This window comes from Arachis ipaensis, chromosome B9 (genome assembly GCF_059453495.1).
Source record: "Arachis ipaensis isolate K30076 ecotype BB chromosome B9, ASM5945349v1, whole genome shotgun sequence".
NCBI classification, from domain to species: Eukaryota; Viridiplantae; Streptophyta; class Magnoliopsida; order Fabales; family Fabaceae; genus Arachis; species Arachis ipaensis.
Window position 1 is genome coordinate 127589056 of NC_142444.1, and position 23040 is coordinate 127612095.

Sequence of the window (23040 nt, forward strand, 5' to 3'; positions counted from 1 at the left end):
AACATCTGTAAGGCTCCATGAGAGCCCACTGTCAAGCTATTGACATTAAAGAAGCGCTTGTTGGGAGGTGGTGCACGAAATTGTGATCTCCAGGCTCGAACAAATCCTGGTAATGGCTCCAGAGCTTGGTGCTCTGATCTTAATTCATAATTGTCACAACTTCGATACAACTAACCAGCAAGTGCACTGGGTCGTCCAAGTAATACCTTACGTGAGTAAGGGTCGAATCCCACGGAGATTGTTGGTATGAAGCAAGCTATGGTCACCTTGCAAATCTCAGTCAGGCAGATTTAAACATGATATTTTATTAGATTCAAATAAACAATAAAAGGGATAGAGATACTTATGTAGATTCATTGGCAGGAATTTCAGATAAGCGAATGGAGATGCTTGTCGTTCCTCTGGACCTCTGCTTTCCTGCTATCTTCATCCAATCAGTCTTACTCCTTTCCATGGCTGGCTTTATGTGATACATCACCACTGTCAATGGCTACTTTCGGTCATCTCTCGGGAAAATGATCCAATGCCCTGTCACAGCACGGCTAATCGTCTGGAGGCATCACCCTTGTCAATGGCTTCATCTTATCCTCTCAGTGAATAATATGCTCACGCACCCTGTCACGGCACGGCTATTCATCTGTCGGTTCTCGATCATGCTGGAATAGGATTTACTATCATTTTGCGTCTGTCACTAACGCCCTGCAATCGCGAGTTAGGAGCTCGTCACAGTCATTCAATCATTGAATCCTACTCGGAATACCACGGACAAGGTTTAGACTTTCCGGATTCTCTTGAATGCCGCCATCATTCTAGCTTACGCCACGAAGATTCTGGTTAGGAGATCTAAGAGATACTCATTCTTGCTTAATTCATGTAGAACAGAAGTGTTTGTCAGGCACGCGTTCATAAGGGAGAAGGATGATGAGCGTCACACATAATCATCACCTTCATCACGTTCTTGGGTGCGAATGGATATCTTAGAAGAGAAGTAAGAAGAATTGAATAGAAAACAGTAGTACTTTGCATTAATCTTTGAGGAACAGCAGAGCTCCACACCTTAATCTATGGAGTGTAGAAACTCTACTGTTGAAAATACATAAGTGAAAGGTCCAGGCATGGCCGAGATGGCCAGCCCCCTAAATGAGATCAATAGTCTCCTAAGATGAATAATAGAATAAAACTGAGACCAAAGATGCCTAATACAATAGTAAGAGGTCCTATTTATAATAAACTAGTCACTAGGGTTTACATGAGTAAGTAATTGATGCATAAATCCACTTCCTGGGCCCACTTGGTGTATGTTTGGGCTGAGCCTGAGTGTTGCACGTGCAGAGGCCATTTGTGGAGTTGAACGCCAGTTTCTGTGCCAGTTTGGGCGTTCAACTCTGGTTTTGGATCCTTTTCTGGCGCTGGACGCCAGATTTGGGCAGAAGGCTGGCGTTGAACGCCAGTTTACGTCGTCAATTCTTGGCCAAAGTATGGACTATTATATATTTCGGGAAAGCCCTGGATGTCTACTTTCCAACGCAATTGGAAGCGCGCCATTTCGAGTTCTGTAGCTCCAGAAAATCCACTTTGAGTGCAGGGAGGTCAGAATCCAACAGCATCAGCAGTCCTTTTTCAACCTCTGAATCAGATTTTTGCTCAAGTCCCTCAATTTCAGCCAGAAAATACCTGAAATCACAGAAAAACACACAAACTCATAGTAAAGTCCAGAAATGTGAATTTAACATAAAAACTAATGAAAACATCCCTAAAAGTAACTAGATCCTACTAAACACATACTAAAAACAATGCCAAAAAGCGTATAAATTATCCGCTCATCACAACACCAAACTTAAATTGTTGCTTGTCCCCCAGCAACTGAAAATCAAATAGGATAAAAAGAAGAGAATATACTATAAATTCCAAACTATCAATGAAGCAGAGCTTCAATCATATGAGCGGGACTTATAGCTTTTTGCCTCTTGAATAGTTTTGGCATCTCACTTTATCCATTGAGGTTCAGAATGATTGGCATCTATAGGAACTCAGAGTTCAGATAGTATTATTGATTCTCCTAGTTCAGTATGATGATTCTTGAACACAGCTTCTTTATGAGTCTTGGCCGTGGCCCTAAGCACTTTGTTTTCCAGTGTTACCACCAGATACATAAATGCCACAGACACATAATTGGGTGAACCTTTTCAGATTGTGACTCAGCTTTGCTAGAGTCCCCAATTAGAGGTGTCCAGGGTTCTTAAGCACACTCTTTGTTTTTGCTTTGGACCTTGACTTTAACCGCTCAGTCTCAAGTTTTCACTTGACACCTACACGCCACAAGCACATGGTTAGGGACAGCTTGGTTTAGCCGCTTAGACCAGGATTTTATTCCTTTAGGCCCTCCTATCCACTGATGCTCAAAGCCTTGGGATCCTTTTTATTTGCCCTTGCCTTTTGGTTTTAAGGGTTATTGGCTTTTTCTGCTTGCTTTTTCTTTTTCTTTCTAATTTTTTTTTTCGCCTATTTTTTTCTCTTTCTTTTTTTTTTTTCTGCAAGCTTTGTTTTTTTGTTTTTTTTGCTGCTTTTTCTTGCTTCAAGAATCATTTTTTTGATTTTTCAGATTATCGAATAACATGTCTCCTAGTCATCATTCTTTCAAGAGCCAACATATTTAACATTCTTAAACAACAACTTCAAAAGACATATGCACTGTTCAAGCATACATTCAGAAAACAAGAAGCATTGTCACCACATCAATATAATTAAACTAAGTTCAAGGATAAATTCGAAACTCATGTACTTCTTGTTCTTTTGAATTAAAACATTTTTCATTTAAGAGAGGTGATGGATTCATAGGACATTCATATCTTTAAGACAAAGTTACTAACTACTAATGATCATGTAATGGAGGCACAAACATAGATAAGCACATAATACAGAAAAAGAAAAACAGAGAAAGCAAGAACAAGGAATGAATCCACCTTAGTGATGGTGGCGTTTCCTTCTTGAGGAACCAATGATGTCCTTGAGCTCTTCTATGTCTCTTCCTTGTCTTTGTTGCTCCTCCCTCATTGCTTTTTGATCTTCTCTTATTTCATGCAGCATGATGGAGTGCTCTTGATGTTCCACCCTTAGTTGTCCCATATTGGAACTCAATTCTTCTAGGGAGGTGTTGATGTGCTCCCAATAGTTTTGTGGAGGAAAGTGCATTTGAGGCATTTCCGGAATCTCATGGTGATGAGCTTCTTGCGCCTCTTGAGCTCCATGACTGGGCTCTCTTGCTTGCTCCATCTTTTTCTTAGTGATGGGCTTGTCCTCTTTAATGAGGATATCTCCCGCTATGTCAATTCCAGCTGAATTGCATAGGTGGCAAATGAGGTGAGGAAAGGCTAACCTTGCCGTGGTGGAGGACTTGTCAGCCACCTTGTAGAGTTCTTGAGGTATAATCTCATGAACTTCCACCTCTTCTCCAATCATGATGCTATGGATCATGATGGCCCGATCTATAGTAACTTCAGACCGGTTGCTAGTGGGAATGATTGAGCATTGAATAAACTCCAACCATCTTCTAGCTATAGGCTTGAGGTCCAATCTTCTTAGTTGAACCGGCTTGCCTTTGGAGTCAATCTTCCATTGAGCTCCTTCTACACATATGTCCATAAGGACTTGGTCCAACCTTTGATCAAAGTTGACTCTCCTTGTGTAGGGGCGTGCGTTCTCTTCCATGTATGGCAAGTTGAACGCCAACCTCACATTTTCCGGACTAAAATCTAAGTATTTCCCCCGAACCATTGTAACATAGTTCTTTGGATCCGGGTTCTTACTTTGATCATGGTTCTTGGTGATCCATGCATTGGCATAGAACTCTTGAACCATTAGGATGCCGACTTGTTGGATGGGATTTGTTAGAACTTCCCAACCTCTTCTTTGAATTTCATGTCGGATCTCCGGATACTCATTTCTTTTGAGTTTAAAAGGGACCTCAGGGATCACCTTCTTCTTGGCCACAACATCATAGAAGTGGTCTTGATGGGCTTTGGAGATGAACCTTTCCATCTCCCATGACTCGGATGTGGAAGCTTTTGTCTTCCCTTTCCCTCTTCTAGAGGATTCTCCGGTCTTAGATGCCATCAATGGTAATGGAAAAACAAAAAAGCTATACTTTTACCACACCAAACTTAGAATATTGCTCGCCCTCGAGCAATAAACAAAAGAATAGATGATGAAGAAGAAGAAATATGGAGAGGGAGAGGGAGATGAGGTTTCGGCCAAGAAGGGTATAGAGGGGTTATGTTGTGTGAATTTGATGAAGAAAGGAGGTCTTTATATAGGGAAGGGAGGGGGGGAAGTTTTCGGCCATATGGGTGGGTTTGGGTGGGAAATTGGTTTTGAATTTTGAAGGTAGGTGAAGTTTATGAGGTGGGTTTATTGGGAAGAGTGGGTGGATGTGAGTGGTGAAGGTTTAATGGGGAAGAGAGATTGAGGTGATTGGTGAAGGGCTTTTTAGGGAAGAGTGTTTATGGGGTTGTGTGAAAGAGAGTGGTGAGAAGAAGTGAGTGGAGGTAGGTGGGGATCCTGTGGGGTCCAAGATCCTGAGTGGATCCTGTGGGGTCCACAGATCCTGAGGTGTTCAAGGATTTACATCCCTGCACCCATTAGGCATGTAAAAATGCCTTTGTATCCAACTTTGGGCGTTCAGCGCCAGGTTGGTGGCCATTTTGGGCGTTCAACGCCCATCTGTGTGCCTTTTCTGGCGTTGAACGCCAGAACCATGCCTGTTCTGGCGTTCAGCGCCCAGAAGCTGCCCATTTTGGGCGTTCAGCGCCAGAACCATGCTCTATTCTGGCGCTGAACGCCAGACAGATGCTCCTCCAGGGTGTGATTTTTCTTCTGCTGTTTTTGATTCCGTTTTCGATTTTTCTAGTTATTTTGTGACTCCACATGATCATGAACCTAAGAAAACATGAAAAATAAGAATTAGATAAACATTGGGTTGCCTCCCAACAAGCGCTTCTTTAATGTCAATAGCTTGACAGTGGGCTCTCATGGAGCCTCACAGATGTGCAGAGCTTTGTTGAGACTCTCCAACACCAAATTTAGAGTTTGACTGTGGGGGCTCTGGTTGACTCTGCTTGGAGAGAAGCTTTTCCTGCTTCCTCCTCATGGTTGCAGAGGGAGATCCTTGAGTTTTGAATACAAGGGAGTTCTCATTCCATTGAAGGACTATTTCACCTCTGTCAACATCAATCACAGCTCTTGCTGTGGCCAGGAAAGGTCTTCCTAGGATGATGGATTCATCCTCTTCCTTTCCAGTATCCAGGACTATGAAATCAGTAGGTATGTAAAGGCCCTCAACCTTTACGAATACATCTTCTACTTGTCCATAAGCCTGTTTTCTTGAGCTGTCTGCCATCTCTAGTGAGATTTTAGCAGCTTGCACCCCATAGATTCCTAGTTTCTCTATTACAGAGAGGGGCATGAGGTTTATTCCTGAACCAAGGTCACACAGAGCCTTAAAGATCATGGTGCCTATGGTACAGGGTATTATGAACTTTCCAGGATCCTGTCTCTTCTGAGGCAATGTCAGTTGATCCAGATCACTTAGTTCATTGATGAACAAGGGAAGTTCAACTTCCCATGTATCAATGCCAAATAATTTGCCATTCAGCTTCATGATTGCACCAAGAAACTTGGCAGTTTGCTCTTCAGTGACATCCTCATTCTCTTCAGAAGAGGAATACTCATCAGAGCTCATGAAGGGCATAAGGAGGTTCAATGGGATCTCTATAGTCTCTAGATGAGCCTCAGAGTCCTTTGATTCCCCAGAGGGAAGCTCCTTATTGATCACTGGACGTCCCAGGAGGTCTTCCTCCTTGGGATTCACGTCCTCTCCTTTCCTCACAGGTTCGGCCATGGCACTTATGTCAATGGCCTTGCACTCTCCTTTTGGGTTCTCTTCTGTATTGCTTGGGAGAGTACTAGGAGGGATTTCAGTGATCCTTTTACTCAGCTGGCCTACTTGTGCTTCCAAATTTCTAATGGAAGACCTTGTTTCATTCATGAAACTTACAGTGGCCTTAGATAGATCAGAGACTAGATTTGCTAAATTAGAAGCGTTTTGTCCAGAGTTCTCTGTCTGTTGCTGAGTTGATGATGGAAAAGGTTTGCTATTGCTAAACCTGTTTCTTCCACCATTATTAAAGCCTTGTTGAGGCTTTTGATCCTTCCATGAGAAATTTGGATGATTTCTCCATGTTGAGTTATAGGTGTTTCCATAAGGTTCACCTAAGTAATTTACCTCTGCTATTGCAGGGTTCTCAGGATCATAGGCTTCTTCTTCAGAAGATGCCTCTTAAGTACTGTTGGATGCAGCTTGCATTCCATGCAGACTCTGAGAGATCATAATGACTTGCTGAGTCAATATTTTATTCTGAGCCAATATGGCATTCAGAGTATCAACTTCAAGAACTCCCTTCTTCATAGGCGTCCCATTATTCACAGGATTCCTTTCAGAAGTGTACATGAACTGGTTATTAGTAACCATGTCAATGAGTTCTTGAGCTTCTGCAGGCATTTTCTTTAGGTGAATGGATCCACCTGCAGAAGTGTCCAGTGACATCTTTGATAGCTCAGATAGACCATCATAGAATATATCCAGGATGGTCCATTCTGAAAGCATGTCAGAAGGACACTTTTTGGTCAACTGTTTGTATCTTTCCCAAGCTTCATAGAGAGATTCACCTTCTTTCTGTCTGAAGGTTTGAACATCAGCTCTAAGCTTGCTCAGCTTTTGAGGAGGAAAGTACTTGGCTAAGAAAGCCGTGACCAGCTTATCCCAAGAGTTCAGGCTGTCTTTAGGTTGAGAATCCAACCATAATCTAGCTCTGTCTCTTACAGCAAAAGGGAAAAGCATGAGCCTGTAGACTTCAGAATTTACGCCATTAGTCTTAACAGTATCACATATCTGCAAGAATTCAGTTAAGAACTGAAAAGGATCTTCAGATGGAAGTCCATGAAACTTGCAGTTCTGCTGCATCAGAGAAACTAACTGAGGTTTCAGCTCAAAGTTGTTTGCTCCAATGGCAGGAATGGAGATGCTTCTTCCATGTAAATTGGAATTAGGTGCAGTAAAGTCACCAAGCATCCTCCTTTCATTATTATTATTTTCGCCTGCCATCTCCTCTGCCTGTTCGAAAATTTCTGAAAGGTTATCTCTGGATTGTTGTATTTTAGCTTCTCTTAATTTTCTCTTCAGAGTTCTTTCAGGTTCTGGATCTGCTTCCACAAGAATGTTCTTATCCTTGCTCCTGCTTATATGACAAGGAAGAATGGCCAGAAAAATGATAATAATAATAGAGATCCTTTATACCACAGTATAGGGATCCCTTTGTAAGTAGAAGAAGAGGGGGAGATAAAGGATGTGATGTAAAGGAAGAAACACAACTGTGAGGATTGGAATGTGAGATGAGATGTTAGGACATGAATGAATAAATAGAATGAGATGGGGGAGGAATAATTTTCGAAAATTATTTTGAAAAAGAGTTAGTGATTTTTGAAAATTGGTTTTTGAAAATTAGTTAGTATTTTTCGAAAATTTTTGAATTCAAAAATAAAAAATAAAAATAATTAGTTAATTAAAAAGAAATTTTTGAAAAAAGATGGAAGATATTTTCGAAAATTGAGAGAGAGTTAGTTAGGTGGTTTTGAAAAAGTTAAGAAACAAACAAAAAGTTAGTTAGTTAGTTGAAACAAATTTTGAAAAGATAAGAAGTTAGGAAGTTAGAAAAGATATTTTGAAAAGATATTTTTGAAAAAGATATGATAGAAATTAGTTTTTGAAAAAGATTTGATTTTTAAAATCTCAATTAATGACTTGATTCATAAGAAATCACAAGATATGATTCTAGAACTCAAAGTTTGAATCTTTCTTAACAAGCAAGTAACAAACTTCAAATTTTTGAATCAAAACATTAATTGATTATGTTATTTTCGAAAATTTGGTATAAAAATAAGAAAAAGATTTTTGAAAACTATTTTTGAAATTTTCGAAAATAACTAATAATTTTGAAAAAGATTTGATTTTTGAAAAAGATTTTGAAAAAGATAAGATTTTCAAATTGAAAATTTGATTTGACTCATTGGCAACAACTTGATTTTTAAAAATTTTTGAAAAAGTCAATTCAAATTTTCGAATTTTGATGAGAGGAACATGGAAAGATATTTTTTTGATTTTTGAATTTTTATGCTGAGAGAGAAAAACAAAAAAAAATGCAATGCATGAAATTTTTAGATCAAAACATGTGATGCATGCAAGAATGTTATGAATGTCAAGATGAACACCAAGAACACTTTGAATGTCATGATGAACATCAAGAACATATTTTTGAAAAATTTTTAATGCAAAGAAAACATGCAAGACACCAAACTTAGAATTCTTTAATGCTTAGACACTAAGAATTCAAGAATGCATATGATAAACATGAAAAGAAACAAAACAAAAAATCATCAAGATCAAACAAGAAGACTTACCAAGAACAACTTGAAGATCATGAAGAACACTATGAATGCATGATATTTTCGAAAGAAATGCAAGATGCATATGCAAGTGACACCAAACTTATGATATGACTCAAGACTCAAATAAGAAACACAAAATATTTTTGATTTTTATGATTTTCTAATTTTTTTGGATTTTTATTTATATTTTTCGAAAATTTAAAAGAAAAAATAAGGATTCCAAAATTTTTAATATGAATTCCAGGAATCTTGCATTCTTAGTCTAAAGCTTCAGTCCAGGAATTAGACATGGCTCACTAGCCAGCCAAGCTTTCAATGAAAGCTCCGGTCCAAAACACTAGACATGGCCAATGGCCAGCCAAGCTTCAGCAGGTATGGATACTTTTCAAGTATAGAACAACTAAGTGTGTGAGAATCTCTTCATTTGTGATGGTAAGTTGAAACCCCAGTCCAAAAATTAGACATGGCTTTACAGCCAGCCAGGCTACAATATATAATTACATGGGCTGGAGTGATTAGTTGAATACCAATCCCAAAGTAGTTTGGGTATGGCTTTACAGCCAGATATGATTCAACATATTTCATGAAACACTAGAATTCATTCTTAAAAATTTTTGAAGCCATAGAATAATTTATTTTTGAAAACATTTTTATAAATTTTTTTTTTTCGAAAACCAGAGAAATTTTTTTTTTTGAAAATATTTTTGAAAAATTTTTGAAAATAAAATAAAAATAAAATTACCTAATCTGAGCAACAAGATGAACCGTCAGTTGTCCATACACGAACAATCCCCGGCAACGGCGCCAAAAACTTGGTGCACGAAATTGTGATCTCCAGGCTCGAACAAATCCTGGTAATGGCTCCAGAGCTTGGTGCTCTGATCTTAATTCATAATTGTCACAACTTCGATACAACTAACCAGCAAGTGCACTGGGTCGTCCAAGTAATACCTTACGTGAGTAAGGGTCGAATCCCACGGAGATTGTTGGTATGAAGCAAGCTATGGTCACCTTGCAAATCTCAGTCAGGCGGATTTAAACATGATATTTTATTAGATTCAAATAAACAATAAAAGGGATAGAGATACTTATGTAGATTCATTGGCAGGAATTTCAGATAAGCGAATGGAGATGCTTGTCGTTCCTCTGGACCTCTGCTTTCCTGCTATCTTCATCCAATCAGTCTTACTCCTTTCCATGGCTGGCTTTATGTGATACACCACTGTCAATGGCTACTTTCAGTCATCTCTCGGGAAAATGATCCAATGCCCTGTCACGGCACGGCTAATCGTCTGGAGGCATCACCCTTGTCAATGGCTTCATCTTATCCTCTCAGTGAATAATATGCTCACGCACCCTGTCACGGCACGGCTATTCATCTGTCGGTTCTCGATCATGCTGGAATAGGATTTACTATCATTTTGCGTCTGTCACTAACGCCCTGCAATCGCGAGTTAGGAGCTCGTCACAGTCATTCAATCATTGAATCCTACTCGGAATACCACGGACAAGGTTTAGACTTTCCGGATTCTCTTGAATGCCGCCATCATTCTAGCTTACGCCACGAAGATTCTGGTTAGGAGATCTAAGAGATACTCATTCTTGCTTAATTCATGTAGAACAGAAGTGTTTGTCAGGCACGCGTTCATAAGGGAGAAGGATGATGAGCGTCACACATAATCATCACCTTCATCACGTTCTTGGGTGCGAATGGATATCTTAGAAGAGAAGTAAGAAGAATTGAATAGAAAACAGTAGTACTTTGCATTAATCTTTGAGGAACAGCAGAGCTCCACACCTTAATCTATGGAGTGTAGAAACTCTACTGTTGAAAATACATAAGTGAAAGGTCCAGGCATGGCCGAGATGGCCAGCCCCCTAAACGAGATCAATAGTCTCCTAAGATGAATAATAGAATAAAACTGAGACCAAAGATGCCTAATACAATAGTAAGAGGTCCTATTTATAATAAACTAGTCACTAGGGTTTACATGAGTAAGTAATTGATGCATAAATCCACTTCCTGGGCCCACTTGGTGTATGTTTGGGCTGAGCCTGAGTGTTGCACGTGCAGAGGCCATTTGTGGAGTTGAACGCCAGTTTCTGTGCCAGTTTGGGCGTTCAACTCTGGTTTTGGATCCTTTTCTGGCGCTGGACGCCAGATTTGGGCAGAAGGCTGGCGTTGAACGCCAGTTTACGTCGTCAATTATTGGCCAAAGTATGGACTATTATATATTTCGGGAAAGCCCTGGATGTCTACTTTCCAACGCAATTGGAAGCGCGCCATTTCGAGTTCTGTAGCTCCAGAAAATCCACTTTGAGTGCAGGGAGGTCAGAATCCAACAGCATCAGCAGTCCTTTTTCAACCTCTGAATCAGATTTTTGCTCAAGTCCCTCAATTTCAGCCAGAAAATACCTGAAATCACAGAAAAACACACAAACTCATAGTAAAGTCCAGAAATATGAATTTAACATAAAAACTAATGAAAACATCCCTAAAAGTAACTAGATCCTACTAAACACATACTAAAAACAATGCCAAAAAGCGTATAAATTATCCGCTCATCACAACACCAAACTTAAATTGTTGCTTGTCCCCCAGCAACTGAAAATCAAATAGGATAAAAAGAAGAGAATATACTATAAATTCCAAACTATCAATGAAGCAGAGCTTCAATCATATGAGCGGGACTTATAGCTTTTTGCCTCTTGAATAGTTTTGGCATCTCACTTTATCCATTGAGGTTCAGAATGATTGGCATCTATAGGAACTCAGAGTTCAGATAGAATTATTGATTCTCCTAGTTCAGTATGATGATTCTTGAACACAGCTTCTTTATGAGTCTTGGCCGTGGCCCTAAGCACTTTGTTTTCCAGTGTTACCACCAGATACATAAATGCCACAGACACATAATTGGGTGAACCTTTTCAGATTGTGACTCAGCTTTGCTAGAGTCCCCAATTAGAGGTGTCCAGGGTTCTTAAGCACACTCTTTGTTTTTGCTTTGGACCTTGACTTTAACCGCTCAGTCTCAAGTTTTCACTTGACACCTACACGCCACAAGCACATGGTTAGGGACAGCTTGGTTTAGCCGCTTAGACCAGGATTTTATTCCTTTAGGCCCTCCTATCCACTGATGCTCAAAGCCTTGGGATCCTTTTTATTTGCCCTTGCCTTTTGGTTTTAAGGGTTATTGGCTTTTTCTGCTTGCTTTTTCTTTTTCTTTCTAATTTTTTTTTTCGCCTATTTTTTTCTCTTTCTTTTTTTTTTCTGCAAGCTTTGTTTTTTTTTTTTTTTGCTGCTTTTTCTTGCTTCAAGAATCATTTTTTTGATTTTTTAGATTATCGAATAACATGTCTCCTAGTCATCATTCTTTCAAGAGCCAACATATTTAACATTCTTAAACAACAACTTCAAAAGACATATGCACTGTTCAAGCATACATTCAGAAAACAAGAAGCATTGTCACCACATCAATATAATTAAACTAAGTTCAAGGATAAATTCGAAACTCATGTACTTCTTGTTCTTTTGAATTAAAACATTTTTCATTTAAGAGAGGTGATGGATTCATAGGACATTCATATCTTTAAGACAAAGTTACTAACTACTAATGATCATGTAATGGAGGCACAAACATAGATAAGCACATAATACAGAAAAAGAAAAACAGAGAAAGCAAGAACAAGGAATGAATCCACCTTAGTGATGGTGGCGTTTCCTTCTTGAGGAACCAATGATGTCCTTGAGCTCTTCTATGTCTCTTCCTTGTCTTTGTTGCTCCTCCCTCATTGCTTTTTGATCTTCTCTTATTTCATGCAGCATGATGGAGTGCTCTTGATGTTCCACCCTTAGTTGTCCCATATTGGAACTCAATTCTTCTAGGGAGGTGTTGATGTGCTCCCAATAGTTTTGTGGAGGAAAGTGCATTTGAGGCATTTCCGGAATCTCATGGTGATGAGCTTCTTGCACCTCTTGAGCTCCATGACTGGGCTCTCTTGCTTGCTCCATCTTTTTCTTAGTGATGGGCTTGTCCTCTTTAATGAGGATATCTCCCTCTATGTCAATTCCAGCTGAATTGCATAGGTGGCAAATGAGGTGAGGAAAGGCTAACCTTGCCGTGGTGGAGGACTTGTCAGCCACCTTGTAGAGTTCTTGAGGTATAATCTCATGAACTTCCACCTCTTCTCCAATCATGATGCTATGGATCATGATGGCCCGGTCTATAGTAACTTCAGACCGGTTGCTAGTGGGAATGATTGAGCATTGAATAAACTCCAACCATCCTCTAGCTATAGGCTTGAGGTCCAATCTTCTTAGTTGAACCGGCTTGCCTTTGGAGTCAATCTTCCATTAAGCTCCTTCTACACATATGTCCATAAGGACTTGGTCCAACCTTTGATCAAAGTTGACTCTCCTTGTGTAGGGGCGTGCGTTCTCTTCCATGTATGGCAAGTTGAACGCCAACCTCACATTTTCCGGACTAAAATCTAAGTATTTCCCTCGAACCATTGTAACATAGTTCTTTGGATCCGGGTTCTTACTTTGATCATGGTTCTTGGTGATCCATGCATTGGCATAGAACTCTTGAACCATTAGGATGCCGACTTGTTGGATGGGATTTGTTAGAACTTCCCAACCTCTTCTTTGAATTTCATGTCGGATCTCCGGATACTCATTTCTTTTGAGTTTAAAAGGGACCTCAGGGATCACCTTCTTCTTGGCCACAACATCATAGAAGTGGTCTTGATGGGCTTTGGAGATGAACCTTTCCATCTCCCATGACTCGGATGTGGAAGCTTTTGTCTTCCCTTTCCCTCTTCTAGAGGATTTTCCGGTCTTAGATGCCATCAATGGTAATGGAAAAACAAAAAAGCTATACTTTTACCACACCAAACTTAGAATATTGCTCACCCTCGAGCAATAAACAAAAGAATAGATGATGAAGAAGAAGAAATATGGAGAGGGAGAGGGAGATGAGGTTTCGGCCAAGAAGGGTATAGAGGGGTTATGTTGTGTGAATTTGATGAAGAAAGGAGGTCTTTATATAGGGAAGGGAGGGGGGAAGGTTTCGGCCATATGGGTGGGTTTGGGTGGGAAATTGGTTTTGAATTTTGAAGGTAGGTGGAGTTTATGAGGTGGGTTTATTGGGAAGAGTGGGTGGATGTGAGTGGTGAAGGTTTAATGGGGAAGAGAGATTGAGGTGATTGGTGAAGGGCTTTTTAGGGAAGAGTGTTTATGGGGTTGTGTGAAAGAGAGCGGTGAGAAGAAGTGAGTGGAGGTAGGTGGGGATCCTGTGGGGTCCACAGATCCTGAGTGGATCCTGTGGGGTCCACAGATCCTGAGGTGTTCAAGGATTTACATCCCTGCACCCATTAGGCATGTAAAAATGCCTTTGTATCCAACTTTGGGCGTTCAGCGCCAGGTTGGTGGCCATTTTGGGCGTTCAACGCCCATCTGTGTGCCATTTTTGGCGTTGAACGCCAGAACCATGCCTGTTATGGCGTTCAGCGCCCAGAAGCTGCCCATTTTGGGCGTTCAGCGCCAGAACCATGCTCTATTCTGGCGCTGAACGCCAGACAGATGCTCCTCCAGGGTGTGATTTTTCTTCTACTGTTTTTGATTCCGTTTTCGATTTTTCTAGTTATTTTGTGACTCCACATGATCATGAACCTAAGAAAACATGAAAAATAAGAATTAGATAAACATTGGGTTGCCTCCCAACAAGCGCTTCTTTAATGTCAATAGCTTGACAGTGGGCTCTCATGGAGCCTCACAGATGTGCAGAGCTTTGTTGAGACTCTCCAACACCAAACTTAGAGTTTGACTGTGGGGGCTCTGGTTGACTCTGCTTGGAGAGAAGCTTTTCCTGCTTCCTCCTCATGGTTGCAGAGGGAGATCCTTGAGTTTTGAATACAAGGGAGTTCTCATTCCATTGAAGGACTATTTCACCTCTGTCAACATCAATCACAGCTCTTGCTGTGGCCAGGAAAGGTCTTCCTAGGATGATGGATTCATCCTCTTCCTTTCCAGTATCCAGGACTATGAAATCAGTAGGTATGTAAAGGCCCTCAACCTTTACGAATACATCTTCTACTTGTCCATAAGCCTGTTTTCTTGAGCTGTCTGCCATCTCTAGTGAGATTTTAGCAGCTTGCACCCCATAGATTCCCAGTTTCTCTATTACAGAGAGGGGCATGAGGTTTATTCCTGAACCAAGGTCACACAGAGCCTTAAAGATCATGGTGCCTATGGTACAGGGTATTATGAACTTTCCAGGATCCTGTCTCTTCTGAGGCAATGTCAGTTGATCCAGATCACTTAGTTCATTGATGAACAAGGGAGGTTCAACTTCCCATGTATCAATGCCAAATAATTTGCCATTCAGCTTCATGATTGCACCAAGAAACTTGGCAGTTTGCTCTTCAGTGACATCCTCATTCTCTTCAGAAGAGGAATACTCATCAGAGCTCATGAAGGGCATAAGGAGGTTCAATGGGATCTCTATAGTCTCTAGATGAGCCTCAGAGTCCTTTGATTCCCCAGAGGGAAGCTCCTTATTGATCACTGGACGTCCCAGGAGGTCTTCCTCCTTGGGATTCACGTCCTCTCCTTTCCTCACAGGTTCGGCCATGGCACTTATGTCAATGGCCTTGCACTCTCCTTTTGGGTTCTCTTCTGTATTGCTTGGGAGAGTACTAGGAGGGATTTCAGTGATCCTTTTACTCAGCTGGCCTACTTGTGCTTCCAAATTTCTAATGGAAGACCTTGTTTCATTCATGAAACTTACAGTGGCCTTAGATAGATCAGAGACTAGATTTGCTAAATTAGAAGCGTTTTGTCCAGAGTTCTCTGTCTGTTGCTGAGTTGATGATGGAAAAGGTTTGCTATTGCTAAACCTGTTTCTTCCACCATTATTAAAGCCTTGTTGAGGCTTTTGATCCTTCCATGAGAAATTTGGATGATTTCTCCATGTTGAGTTATAGGTGTTTCCATAAGGTTCACCTAAGTAATTTACCTCTGCTATTGCAGGGTTCTCAGGATCATAGGCTTCTTCTTCAGAAGATGCCTCTTAAGTACTGTTGGATGCAGCTTGCATTCCATGCAGACTCTGAGAGATCATAATGACTTGCTGAGTCAATATTTTATTCTGAGCCAATATGGCATTCAGAGTATCAACTTCAAGAACTCCCTTCTTCATAGGCGTCCCATTATTCACAGGATTCCTTTCAGAAGTGTACATGAACTGGTTATTAGTAACCATGTCAATGAGTTCTTGAGCTTCTGCAGGCATTTTCTTTAGGTGAATGGATCCACCTGCAGAAGTGTCCAGTGACATCTTTGATAGCTCAGATAGACCATCATAGAATATATCCAGGATGGTCCATTCTGAAAGCATGTCAGAAGGACACTTTTTGGTCAACTGTTTGTATCTTTCCCAAGCTTCATAGAGAGATTCACCTTCTTTCTGTCTAAAGGTTTGAACATCAGCTCTAAGCTTGCTCAGCTTTTGAGGAGGAAAGTACTTGGCTAAGAAAGCCGTGACCAGCTTATCCCAAGAGTTCAGGCTGTCTTTAGGTTGAGAATCCAACCATAATCTAGCTCTGTCTCTTACAGCAAAAGGGAAAAGCATGAGCCTGTAGACTTCAGAATTTACGCCATTAGTCTTAACAGTATCACATATCTGCAAGAATTCAGTTAAGAACTGAAAAGGATCTTCAGATGGAAGTCCATGAAACTTGCAGTTCTGCTGCATCAGAGAAACTAACTGAGGTTTCAGCTCAAAGTTGTTTGCTCCAATGGCAGGAATGGAGATGCTTCTTCCATGTAAATTGGAATTAGGTGCAGTAAAGTCACCAAGCATCCTCCTTTCATTATTATTATTTTCGCCTGCCATCTCCTCTGCCTGTTCGAAAATTTCTGAAAGGTTATCTCTGGATTGTTGTATTTTAGCTTCTCTTAATTTTCTCTTCAGAGTTCTTTCAGGTTCTGGATCTGCTTCCACAAGAATGTTCTTATCCTTGCTCCTGCTTATATGACAAGGAAGAATGGCCAGAAAAATGATAATAATAATAGAGATCCTTTATACCACAGTATAGGGATCCCTTTGTAAGTAGAAGAAGAGGGGGAGATAAAGGATGTGATGTAAAGGAAGAAACACAACTGTGAGGATTGGAATGTGAGATGAGATGTTAGGACATGAATGAATAAATAGAATGAGATGGGGGAGGAATAATTTTCGAAAATTATTTTGAAAAAGAGTTAGTGATTTTTGAAAATTGGTTTTTGAAAATTAGTTAGTATTTTTCGAAAATTTTTGAATTCAAAAATAAAAAATAAAAATAATTAGTTAATTAAAAAGAAATTTTTGAAAAAAGATGGAAGATATTTTCGAAAATTGAGAGAGAGTTAGTTAGGTGGTTTTGAAAAAGTTAAGAAACAAACAAAAAGTTAGTTAGTTAGTTGAAACAAATTTTGAAAAGATAAGAAGTTAGGAAGTTAGAAAAGATATTTTGAAAAGATATTTTTGAAAAAGATAAGATAAGAAGATATTTTTGAAAAGATATGATAGAAATTAGTTTTTGAAAAAGATTTGATTTTTAAAATCTCAATTAATGACTTGATTCATAAGAAATCACAAGATATGATTCTAGAACTCAAAGTTTGAATCTTTCTTAACAAGCAAGTAACAAACTTCAAATTTTTGAATCAAAACATTAATTGATTATGTTATTTTCGAAAATTTGGTATAAAAATAAGAAAAAGATTTTTGAAAACTATTTTTGAAATTTTCGAAAATAACTAATAATTTTGAAAAAGATTTGATTTTTGAAAAAGATTTTGAAAAAGATAAGATTTTCAAATTGAAAATTTGATTTGACTCATTGGCAACAACTTGATTTTTAAAAATTTTTGAAAAAGTCAATTCAAATTTTCGAATTTTGATGAGAGGAACATGGAAAGATATTTTTTTGATTTTTGAATTTTTATGCTGAGAGAGAAAAACAAAAAAAAATGCAATGCATGAAATTTTTAGATCAAAACATGTGATGCATGCAAGAATGCTATGAATGTCAAGATGAACACCAAGAACACTTTGAATGTCATGATGAACATCAAGAACATATTTTTGAAAAATTTTTAATGCAAAGAAAACATACAAGACACCAAACTTAGAATTCTTTAATGCTTAGACACTAAGAATTCAAGAATGCATATGATAAACATGAAAAGAAACAAAACAAAAAATCATCAAGATCAAACAAGAAGACTTACCAAGAACAACTTGAAGATCATGAAGAACACTATGAATGCATGATATTTTCGAAAGAAATGCAAGATGCATATGCAAGTGACACCAAACTTATGATATGACTCAAGACTCAAATAAGAAACACAAAATATTTTTGATTTTTATGATTTTCTAATTTTTTTGGATTTTTATTTATATTTTTCGAAAATTTAAAAGAAAAAATAAGGATTCCAAAATTTTTAATATGAATTCCAGGAATCTTGCATTCTTAGTCTAAAGCTTCAGTCCAGGAATTAGACATGGCTCACTAGCCAGCCAAGCTTTCAATGAAAGCTCCGGTCCAAAACACTAGACATGGCCAATGGCCAGCCAAGCTTCAGCAGGTATGGATACTTTTCAAGTATAGAACAACTAAGTGTGTGAGAATCTCTTCATTTGTGATGGTAAGTTGAAACCCCAGTCCAAAAATTAGACATGGCTTTACAGCCAGCCAGGCTACAACATATAATTACATGGGCTGGAGTGATTAGTTGAATACCAATCCCAAAGTAGTTTGGGTATGGCTTTACAGCCAGATATGATTCAACATATTTCATGAAACACTAGAATTCATTCTTAAAAATTTTTGAAGCCATAGAATAATTTATTTTTGAAAACATTTTTATAAATTTTTTTTTTTTTCGAAAACCAGAGAAATTTTTTTTTTTGAAAATATTTTTGAAAAATTTTTGAAAATAAAATAAAAAGAAAATTACCTAATCTGAGCAACAAGATGAACCGTCAGTTGTCCATACACGAACAATCCCCGGCAACGGCGCCAAAAACTTGGTGCACGAAATTGTGATCTCCAGGCTCGAACAAATCCTGGTAATGGCTCCAGAGCTTGGTGCTCTGATCTTAATTCATAATTGTCACAACTTCGATACAACTAACCAGCAAGTGCACTGGGTCGTCCAAGTAATACCTTACGTGAGTAAGGGTCGAATCCCACGGAGATTGTTGGTATGAAGCAAGCTATGGTCACCTTGCAAATCTCAGTCAGGCGGATTTAAACATGATATTTTATTAGATTCAAATAAACAATAAAAGGGATAGAGATACTTATGTAGATTCATTGGCAGGAATTTCAGATAAGCGAATGGAGATGCTTGTCGTTCCTCTGGACCTCTGCCTTCCTGCTATCTTCATCCAATCAGTCTTACTCCTTTCCATGGCTGGCTTTATGTGATACATCACCACTGTCAATGGCTACTTTCAGTCATCTCTCGGGAAAATGATCCAATGCCCTGTCACGGCACGGCTAATCGTCTGGAGGCATCACCCTTGTCAATGGCTTCATCTTATCCTCTCAGTGAATAATATGCTCACGCACCCTGTCACGGCACGGCTATTCATCTGTCGGTTCTCGATCATGCTGGAATAGGATTTACTATCATTTTGCGTCTGTCACTAACGCCCTGCAATCGCGAGTTAGGAGCTCGTCACAGTCATTCAATCATTGAATCCTACTCGGAATACCACGGACAAGGTTTAGACTTTCCGGATTCTCTTGAATGCCGCCATCATTCTAGCTTACGCCACGAAGATTCTGGTTAGGAGATCTAAGAGATACTCATTCTTGCTTAATTCATGTAGAACAGAAGTGTTTGTCAGGCACGCGTTCATAAGGGAGAAGGATGATGAGCGTCACACATAATCATCACCTTCATCACGTTCTTGGGTGCGAATGGATATCTTAGAAGAGAAGTAAGAAGAATTGAATAGAAAACAGTAGTACTTTGCATTAATCTTTGAGGAACAGCAGAGCTCCACACCTTAATCTATGGAGTGTAGAAACTCTACTGTTGAAAATACATAAGTGAAAGGTCCAGGCATGGCCGAGATGGCCAGCCCCCTAAACGAGATCAATAGTCTCCTAAGATGAATAATAGAATAAAACTGAGACCAAAGATGCCTAATACAATAGTAAGAGGTCCTATTTATAATAAACTAGTCACTAGGGTTTACATGAGTAAGTAATTGATGCATAAATCCACTTTCTGGGCCCACTTGGTGTATGTTTGGGCTGAGCCTGAGCGTTGCACGTGCAGAGGCCATTTGTGGAGTTGAACGCCAGTTTCTGTGCCAGTTTGGGCGTTCAACTCTGGTTTTGGATCCTTTTCTGGCGCTGGACGCCAGATTTGGGCAGAAGGCTGGCGTTGAACGCCAGTTTACGTCGTCAATTCTTGGCCAAAGTATGGACTATTATATATTTCGGGAAAGCCCTGGATGTCTACTTTCCAACGCAATTGGAAGCGCACCATTTTGAGTTCTGTAGCTCCAGAAAATCCACTTTGAGTGCAAGGAGGTCAGAATCCAACAGCATCAGCAGTCCTTTTTCAACCTCTGAATCAGATTTTTGCTCAAGTCCCTCAATTTCAGCCAGAAAATACCTGAAATCACAGAAAAACACACAAACTCATAGTAAAGTCCAGAAATGTGAATTTAACATAAAAACTAATTAAAACATCCCTAAAAGTAACTAGATCCTACTAAACACATACTAAAAACAATGCCAAAAAGCGTATAAATTATCCGCTCATCAGGAGGCAACCCAATGTTTATTTATCTAACCCTATCATTCTTGTTTTTCATGTTTTCTTAGGTTCATGATCATGTGGAGTCACAAAATAAATATAAAAATTGAAAACAGAATCAAAAACAACAGAAGAAAAATCACACCCTAGAGGAGCATCTGTCTGGCGTTCAGCGCCAGAACAGAGCATGGTTCTGGTGCTGAACGCCCAAAATAGGCATCTTTTGGGCGCTGAATGCCAGAACAGATATGGTTCTGGCGTTCAACGCCAGAAATGGCAAACAAATGGGCGTTGAACGCCCAAAATGGCCACCAACCTGGCGCTGAACGCCCAGAGTTGTGTGCAAAGGCATTTTACATGCCTAATGGGTGCAGGGATATAAATCCTTGACACCTCAGGATCTGTGGACACCACAGGATCATCTCAAGATCTGTGGACCCCACAGGATCCCCACTTTACCTCCTCATAATCCTAGTTTTTATTTCCACATCTTCTTCTTCATCTATTCCTTCTTCTTTTGCTCGAGGGCAAGCAACATTCTAAGTTTGGTGTGGTAAAACAATTATGTAAAGGATCTATAGCTCAGTGGTAGAACATGTGGCCGCAAATCAAGAGATCCCTGAGATACCTCAGGAGATGCACTTCCCTCCACATAATTATGGGAAGCAACTGAGGATAGAAATACCAAAAATCACTAGGAATCAAGCCACAAAGGCAAGGAAATGACATAGAAGAGCTCAAGAACATCATTGAAACGCCATCATCACTAAGGTGGATTCATTCCTTGCTCTTATTTCTTCTGTTTTTCGTTTTTATATGTTATGTGCTTATATATGTTTGTGTCTTCATTACATGATCATTAGTAGTTAGTAACTATGTCTTAAAGATATGAATGTCCTATGAATCCATCACCTCTCTTAAATAAAAACTGTTTTAATTTAAAAGAACAAGAAGTACATGAGTTTCGAATTTATCCTTGAACTTAGTTTAATTATATTGATGTGGTGACAATGCTTCTTGTTTTCTGAATGTATGATTGAACAGTGCATATGCCTTTTGAAGTTGTTGTTTAAGAATGTTAAATATGTTGGCTCTTGAAAGAATGATGACTAGGAGACATGTTATTTGATAATCTGAAAAATTATAAAAATGATTCTTGAAGCAAGAAAAAGCAGCAAAGAACAAAGCTTGCAGAAAAAGGGGGCGAAAAAAATAGAAAAAAATAGAAAGAAAAAGAAAAAGCAAGCAGAAAAAGCCAATAACCCTTAAAACCAAAAGGCAAGGGCAAATAAAAAGGATCCCAAGGCTTTGAGCATCAGTGGATAGGAGGGCCTAAAGGAATAAAATCCTGGTCTAAGCAGCTAAACCAAGTTGTCCCTAACCATGTGCTTGTGGCGTGTAGGTGTCAAGTGAAAACTTGAGACTGAGCGGTTAAAGTCAAGGTCCAAAGCAAAAAAAGAGTGTGCTTAAGAACCCTGGACACCTCTAATTGGGGATTTTAGCAAAGCTGAGTCACAATCTGAAAAGGTTCACACAATTATGTGTCTGTGGCATTTATGTATCCGGTGGTAATACTGGAAAACAAAGTGCTTAGGGCCACGGCCAAGACTCATAAAGAAGCTGTGTTCAAGAATCATCATACTGAACTAGGAGAGTCAATAACACTATTCGAAATCTGAAGTTCCTATAGATGCCAATCATTCTGAACCTCAATGGATAAAGTGAGATGCCAAAACTATTCAAGAGGCAAAAAGCTATAAGTCCCGCTCATATGATTGAAGCTCTGTTTCATTGATAGTTTGGAATTTATAGTATATTCTATTCTTTTTATCCTATCTTGATTTTCAGTTGCTTGGGGACAAGCAACAATTTAAGTTTGGTGTTGTGATGAGCGGATAATTTTTACGCTTTTTGACATTGTTTTTAGTATGTTTTTAGTAGGATCTAGTTACTTTTAGGGATGTTTTTAATAGATTTTGTGTTAAATTCACATTTCTGGACTTTACTATGAGTTTGTGTGTTTTTCTGTGATTTCAGGTATTTTCTGGCTGAAATTGAGGGACTTGAGCAGAAATCAGATTCAGAGGTTGAAAAAGGACTGCTGATGCTGTTGGATTCTGACCTCCCTGCACTCAAAGTGGATTTTCTGGAGCTACAGAACTCAAAATGGCACGCTTCCAATTGCGTTGGAAAGTAGACATCCAGGGCTTTCCAGAAATATATAATAGTCCATACTTTGGCCAAGAATTGACGACGTAAACTGGCGTTCAACGCCAGCTTTCTACCCAAATCTGGCGTCCAGCGCCAGAAAAGGATCCAAAACCAGAGTTGAACGCCCAAACTGGCACAAAAACTGGCGTTCAACTCCACAAATGGCCTCTGCACGTGCAACACTTAAGCTCAGCCCAAACACACACCAAGTGGGCCCCGGAAGTGGATTTATACATCAAATACTTACTCATGTAAACCCTAGTAGCTAGTTTATTATAAATAGGACCTCTTACTATTGTATTAGGCATCTTTGGATTACCTTATGATCCTTTGATCACGTTTTAGGGGGCTGGCCATCTCGGCCATGCCTGGACCTTCACTTATGTATTTTTAACGGTAGAGTTTCTACACTCCATAGATTAAGGTGTGGAGCTCTGCTGTTCCTCAAAGATTAATGCAAGTACTACTGTTTTCTATTCAATTCATCTTATTTCGCTTCT

At 39.3% G+C, this 23040-nt stretch overlaps 2 non-coding genes across 2 annotated transcripts; both read left to right on the forward strand.

The window, feature by feature from the left end:
* Positions 1 to 6655: 6655 nt before the first annotated feature.
* On the forward strand, positions 6656 to 6763 carry LOC148546261 (small nucleolar RNA R71). The gene has a single exon (XR_015901627.1). It is a non-coding gene; the product is annotated as a small nucleolar RNA R71 (small nucleolar RNA).
* Positions 6764 to 15893: 9130 nt separating this feature from the next.
* LOC148546262 (small nucleolar RNA R71) lies at positions 15894 to 16001 on the forward strand. The gene has a single exon (XR_015901190.1). It is a non-coding gene; the product is annotated as a small nucleolar RNA R71 (small nucleolar RNA).
* The last annotated feature ends 7039 nt before the right edge of the window (positions 16002 to 23040 follow it).